Here is a 7,830-nt window from a genome sequence, read left to right as displayed (position 1 = left end):
TGCCTTCACTTTCTGACAAGTATAGCACTTCGCAACCCATTCTGCCACGTCTCGCTTCATATTTGGCCACCAAAAGTTCTTCTTTAAGTCTCGATACATCTTGGTGCTTCCCGGGTGGATTGAAAATTTCGAATTGTGGGCTTCATGGAGGATCTCATTCTTTAATTCAGGTACATGAGGAATCCATATTCTGGATGAAAACCTTAGTATCCCTTGCTCATCCCTTTGAGTATTAATCTCCTCTCCAGATAACTGATTCTTCTTTTTCTCCATTACTTCTTCATGACACTTCTTTATCTTTTCCACTAGTGTTGGCTGAAAAGTCATTGCGCGACAAACTTCCTCAACTTTTCCACAATCACAAAGTTCCAGTTCCAATCTCTCGATTTCTTCAGATAACTCTTTTGATGTTATCATCATATTCAGTCTCTCCTTCCTACTCAGAGCATCGGCCACTACATTCGCCTTTCCAGGATGGTAATTTATCGAACAGTCATAGTCCTTGATCAATTCCATCCATCTCCTCTGCCTCATATTGAGCTCTTTCTGAGTAAAAATGTACTTTAAACTCTTGTGATCCGTGTAGATTTCACACTTCTCTCCGTAGAGGTAATGTCTCCAAATCTTAAGTGCGAATACTATGGCGGCTAGTTCCAAGTCATGCGTCAGGTACTTTAACTCATGCGGTTTCAACTGTCTTGACGCATAAGCGATCACTTTACTGTGTTGCATCAACACACAACCCAAACCCTTATGTGAAGCGTCGCTGAATATTACAAAGTTCCCCTGATCATCTGGTAGTACTAACACCGGAGCTGTTACCAACTTCTGCTTCAACTCTTGAAACCTATCCTCACATTCTGCATTCCATTCAAACTTTTGATTCTTTCTGGTTAACTTGGTCAATGGCGTGGCGATTTTTGAAAAATCCTTGACAAATCTTTTGTAGTATCCTGCCAATCCTAGAAAACTTCGCACTTCCGTAGGAGTCTTTGGCCTCTCCCAACTCATAACTGCCTCAATCTTTGCCGGATCCACTTTAACTCCTTCATTTCCAATGACATGCCCCAAAAATTGAACTTCCTTTAACCAAAACTCACATTTGGTAAACTTGGCATACAACTTCTCTTGCCGAAGTATCTCCAATGTTATCCAGAGGTGCTGCTTATGTTCTTCTTCTGACTTAGAATAAATAAGGATGTCATCAATGAATACCACAACAAATTTGTCCAAATACTTCTTAAATACTCGATTCATCAGATCCATAAATGTGGCCGGAGCATTGGTCAGTCCAAACGACATTACTAGGAATTCATAATGCCCATATCTGGTCCTGAATGCGGTCTTGGGAATATCTTCTTCTTTGATCTTTAATTGATGGTATCCCGATCTCAAGTCTATCTTTGAAAAGCATTTTGCTCCCTTCAACTGGTCAAAAAGGTCATCTATTCTTGGTAGCAGGTAGCGGTTCTTGATCGTTACCTTATTCAACTCCCGATAGTCTATGCATAGTTGCATACTCCCATCTTTCTTCTTTACAAACAGAACAGGTGCTCCCCATTGCGACGTACTTGGTCGTATCACTCCTTTATCCAACAATTATTGTAGCTGGCTTGCCAACTCTTTCATTTCTGCTGGTGCCATCCTATATGGGGCCTTTGAAACTGGTTCCGTACCTGGAGCAAGGTTGATCTCGAACTCGATTTGTCGATCTGGTGGTAAGCCTGGTAGTTCATCGGGAAACACATCCGGGAACTCATTAACTACAGGGATATCTTCCATGCTGGGGCTGCCTTTTTCCGAATCCACTACATAAGCTAGGAACGACTCACAACCTTTTCTAAGTAGCTTCTTAGCCAGAACAATTGTAAGAAATAGTTGCTCTTGCCTCTGCCCCTTAAATACTACCTTATCTCCACTCTTTGTCTCTAAATACACTTTCTTGGTCTTACAATTAATCTGAGCGCTATTCTCTCCTAACCAATCCATTCCTAAAATTATATCAAACTCTCCCAACTTGAAGAGTATCAAGTCGGCTGAAAACTTATACCCCGAAATATCAATCTCACACTTTGGACAAAATTGATTCACAGGAATCTTCTCTTGGTTCGCGATTACCACATTTACTACCTCACTCATAATCATTTTCTCACATTAAAGCTTATCAACAAAAGATTCTGATATGAAAGATCTTGTTGCTCCCGAATCAATCAATACTTTAGCTTTGACATTATTGAGTAAAAGTGTACCTGCTATCACTTCAGAATTCTGAACAGCATCCTTCATCTTCAAATCAAATGTCCTTGCTATTGCTTGCGGGGTTGGTGCGGGTGGTGGAGGTAATGCCAATACCTCAGCTGGCACGCTTGCACTGGTACTTGCCACGTTCATCAGAGCTTTGACTGGTCCGGTTGCCTTGCACTCCCTAGCTATGTGTCCAGTCTTCCCACACTTGTAACACGTAACTCCTGGCTTCGGAATCTTGCACTCATTCACCAAATGTCCCTTCTGATTGCAACTGTAGCATGTCATGTTCAGCTTATTACACACTCCGGGGTGCCTTATTCCGCAGTGCTTGCATTCTGGCCTCTGGAACCTGTTTTCTCCAACTTGCCTTTGGCTTGCCTGATTGTTCCCCTTCGATTCTTGCCTTTTGCCCAAATTTCCTTTCTTTTGAAAATTTCTGCCCTTCTGGAAACCAATCCTCTTTACATTCCGATCTTGTGAACTTCCTGCTTCAGACTTTTCTCCATAAAATGGAACCTTCCTCTTCTTGTTATCCCTCTCTTTCCTTGACTGCATCCCATTATTCTCAATCAGAGCAGCTTTCTGTACTACTCCCGCATAAGTTTCAAGCTCAAACATAGCCACTCTATCTCTGATCCAGGGCTCCAATCCTTGCTGAAATTTCTTTGCTTTTTCCTCCTCAGTGCTGGTATACTTTGTCACAAACCTTGACAACTCGGTGAACTTCTTCTCATACTCCAATACAGTCATGTTCCCTTGCTTCAACTCAAGAAATTTTAGCTCCATCTGATTCTGCATGTACTTAGGGTAATACTTGTCCAGAAATAACTTCTTAAATCTCTCCCAAGAAACCTGCTGAGTGACTTCCATAGCTTTTACTGATTCCCACCAATAGATGACTTCTCCCTTCAAGAAGTAAGTAGCATACATCGTCTTCTGATTGTCTCCTAACTGTACCAACTCAAAAGCCCTTTCCATCTCCTTGATCCATGTGTTAGCTATCACTGGATCAGTGGTATCATGAAATGCAGGTGGATTCACATTCTGAAAAGCCTTGAAAGTGACAATTTGTCTAGGTGGTACTGGTGGTTCAGGTGGTTGGTGTGGCTCACGGTTATCTTGGTTTTCAATTCGTTGTTGAAGAGTTAGTTGTTGTTGAGCTATAGCATTGGTCTGCTGTTGCAAGGTTTCCAGTAGTCAAAGAATGTTTGGGTCTATGGTGGATGTGGTTGTTGGGTTCTTCTTTTTTGGGAGGCATGATCCTGAAATAAGAGTTGTGTCAAAACAGATATGAATGATAAAATGATTCGAGGGTATCGCATGGCATTCTCATTTACATATGGGGTCAAGTTTCCAAATTAAGCAGATATGATGATAAAATCGTAAAATAACAGTTGAGAGCAAATGGAACAATAGCACATAATTATTGAAATTTTAAAGGTCACAATACATAGGATTAGGACAAAGTCTGATTCTAGGAATAACAGGCTTATTTAAAGGAAACAACGGAAATAACTGGGGGTTCCACAGAGTCTGATAGTACAACAACATGAAAGGTAAATGGAAAGAACTAAGGCTCCACTCCATCTGAACGGGGCTTGGTAGTCTTTTCCTCTCGAAGCGTCTTCACAATGCTCTGGAGCTCATCCGCCACCATCTGAATGACATACTGGCTGGTGCGGTCCCGGTGCGCTGGCATCTCCTCAAGCTTAGTGTTGACGTACTGAACCAAGGCCTCAAGTCTCGCAGTCATCTGCTCCTTGGGCTTCCCTTCGTAGTTTCGGCTGTCCGGATACACGTTCTTCAGTCGGTCTATCAGTCGGTCGTACTTGCCCTGAAGCATGTCAAACTCGCGCCTCAACTCAGCATACACTGTGAAAGCAATAGTGTCGTCTGACCCAGAGGATGACGAGGAATGCACCCTTTGCTGACAACCAATAAGAGGAGTATTAAAATAAATTTACTTATCCTACTCTCTCACATATTATCTATAACCTACACACATATCCTATAACCTATTTGGGCTGTCCAGGGACTCTAAACCGTAGCTCTGATACCAAAACCTGTCACACCCCCAACTTAAATAGCAAATTAAATATAACTATTACAACATTTTAAAAGAAGAATACACAACCAACTCCAAGATCTTACAGTTTAGGGTTTGGAACAACCCAACACTACCAACTATTACATCTGATTTTAAATACCGAGTCCTCACACAAACTACTATCACTTATTCAACCTGAGCTCGAACATAAGCATCAGCATCACAGGTCTTACGGGCAGTCTGCTTGAATCTAACCATAGCTGCTAGCTGTAATATCAGGGTAAAGTAAGAAGTGAGCCAAATGCTCAACAAGTGCTAACAGTACGATACAAAACATAAATCGAGATATTCATTAAAGAATGACAATGGAAAGACATAACTAATGATAACGAGGGATAAAACTATGAGTGATGGCATCATTTGCTTGTATCAAAACAATTTCAAAATCATATCTTAATCAAAATCATTTTATGACGCTACGGATTACAGCCGGTGATCAGCCGCGAAGTAATCCCGAACCTCGCTGGGTTCTAAAATATTAATGGGAATCCCTAGGCAACTTTTAAGCCTAATATAAGTGTGGAAAGGACTCGCGTCTCAGTCCAGATCCACCATTCAAAGAAAACATTTATCCCCCTTTGGGACTAAAAAACCCACATTTTATTTATTTCAAAAACTGATGCCGAATTATGACAAAATCTCCTTTTACAGTAAACATCTTTATCAAAGGATTATAGATCAACTCGAAACACAGGGAAATGGTGCTAACTCTCAGAGCTATGAATCATAAAACTAAACTATTTTAGGGTAACTGAATGGTTTTCAGGTATCAAAGTTTGGACAAGTGAATTTAGTGAGGCTATTGGATATCATGAAAGGAAGTGCCTAATTGGGCTTAAAGCAATGGTTTCTCATCAAGGTTCAAGAGCTGGATCATCAAGAATGTAAGCTTCATGAATACTAAGGGTGTTAAGGTATGAAGAAATGATTTTTAGCTCAGGATATATCAGAATTGACAAGCTTTAGGATAAGAAAGAGGGGTATCAATCAATTAGGGACAACTTTGATAAATATCTGGCTTTCAGGTATCAAGGTAAGGTTCTATAGGGGTTCAAATATCAGGATGAGATATCATTACTTAGGAATCATTAGCATGGTAATCAAGAGGATAAACCGAGTGCTATAACAACTCTTTATTTTATCATGGCATTCAAATTACCTTAATATACTGTCATGACAAGACTTTTGAACTACTTGCAATACGTACTCGAGGGTTCATGGCATTTCTATATGATTCAAAGATAAACATAAGATACGCTTGATTCAAATATAACAACATGACTCAGGATAGTTGTAGCAATGTATGAACCATTAGCAGTAAATACGAAGGTCATGTTGAATCACTTGCCTTGAGAAAGGCTGGTCTGGTCTGACTGGTAGGAGCAACTGGAGCTTCACTCGACTTTTATGGCAAGTTTTCCCTCATCTCGAGATCCTACATAAATAATAATAATCCTCATTATAATATATTCTTACCATCTTAACCTATTTACAACTCGAAATTAAACACGGATGGCACTTACGCCTATATGCACTTAATTTATATTCACCTTTAAATTACAATTATACACACATAGCCACATATTCTCATATCATATATTAATACCAAATAACACCATATATACCATAATGCAACACTAGGCTTGGATGATCTCGACTCACAACTTAAGTCACTTGGTTGCTAAACTAGACAAGGTCTTCTAATTTTGGCTTCCTAACTCGATGTGCCTTTCCTAAACTATCCAAAACCTATTGACCCTCACTTGTGCCTTTTGCTCTACTGACCTTATACTATCTTACAACTATGGTGGTCGACCTAATACTCACTTCTAAGTGTTCTAAAACTATGTGATAAGTGAAAGTGCTCACTGGTGCAAATTTCAGAATGACAACTATGGTTTCTTGAGTGCATTAGACACTCTTAAACTACAAGTTTTCCTTCAAAACTTTTATACAAGACTCTCCTGACCTAAGGGCATCTCACAAAATTGATGTGGCTCAAGGGCCTGGCTTGGGCCTTCTTGGGCCTAAGCTAAAAGTCCAAGGTTCCCCTGTTTTTCTGGGCAGAAAACGCCCTGACTTGAATTAACTTGCGACATATGGTTCTAACTCATATCCTATGAACTATGTAGGAAAAACTTCTCTGACACTCCCTCTAACTAAGGTCCAACAGGGCCTAATGAGGGCCTACCCATGACATGGTCAAATCTCCCTATTTCTAAGTTGTAACAAAACTGTTCCCTGCTGGACAGATTTTGTTATTCTACTTGTGCACCTAACCAAATGACATGCAAACCTCCAACCAACACCTAAAACCTTTTATATACTCCCAATACTAACTTCTGGTGGCTTGGGCCTCAAAGTGCACATCAATGACATGGTCAAAACTCACTCTAAACCTCAGGGTACTAAACTGATTTTCTGCAGAAACTATAACTCTCATTTCTCCAAGGTTTTGACTTGACAAACTCAACTACCAACAACCCAATACTCAAACCAAGACTTGAACATGATAATCTACTGAACTAACTCCCTTATTCTCAAAATAACCTTGGGTGAGATCATCCTTACCTAAGGTACAATTATGGCAAAACAAAAGAGATCACATTTCTCAACTCACCAGTCATTAAGTTTTTGAAACAATAAGATATGCATTTTTATAAAAGATAACCACGAATTATTACCATGCAACAAGAAGCATAAATCAATATTAACACATTATTCCTACTGAAATTAAGGCTCACTAACAAAATCTTTCCAAATGATCAAAATCTTATAACATTCTAAGAGAAATACACATGCATGCATGTCTTCGGGTTTTTGCAAACCAAAACAACAAATTTTCTACATATATTCTATCATAAAATTGACATGCAAGCCTAGCATAAGCTATACCTAGATGATCACTTAGCATGCAAAGAGTTTTATCAAATTTTCACCACAAAATTCAAGTCATTATCACATAAACATGCAAAAATTGAGTTAAGCAACAAGAATAGTCTTAAGGACCATTCATTCGGCTCCCATATGGTCATGGCCGAATGAAATGGATGGGAATGGCCATTTAATCATCAAGATTTTCCCTCTCAAGACTTGGCACTTCTCCATTCCTTGTAGTCCTCTCAAAAACAACCCTAAACTCACAAGAATCAAGGTTGTATTTTGAGTTTCACTAGAACCTTTACATGCAACCTTTAAACTTAAACTTCTACTCAAAACTCTTTGAAATATGAGTGATCATGGTATGGGAAGTAACATTTACTTGTGTAAAGAGTGGAAGCTTGGTTGAGGAATGAAGAAAAATGGGGAGGGGGCGGTTCTCGGCTAAACCCGAGAGTGAGAGAGGGAGGGCCGAGAGTGAGGGAGGAGGAGGGAGAGAAGAATGAGTGTGGTGTGGGTGATGAGTGAAAATGATCATGTCTTTGCTTGTTTTATGGTTTTTGTATTGGCAAAAGTGAGTGGAATTAGGAATTGAC

The sequence above is a fragment of the Apium graveolens genome, chromosome 4, assembly GCF_009905375.1.
Source record: "Apium graveolens cultivar Ventura chromosome 4, ASM990537v1, whole genome shotgun sequence".
NCBI lineage: Eukaryota > Viridiplantae > Streptophyta > Magnoliopsida > Apiales > Apiaceae > Apium > Apium graveolens.
Note: the sequence above shows the minus strand (reverse complement) of the source record.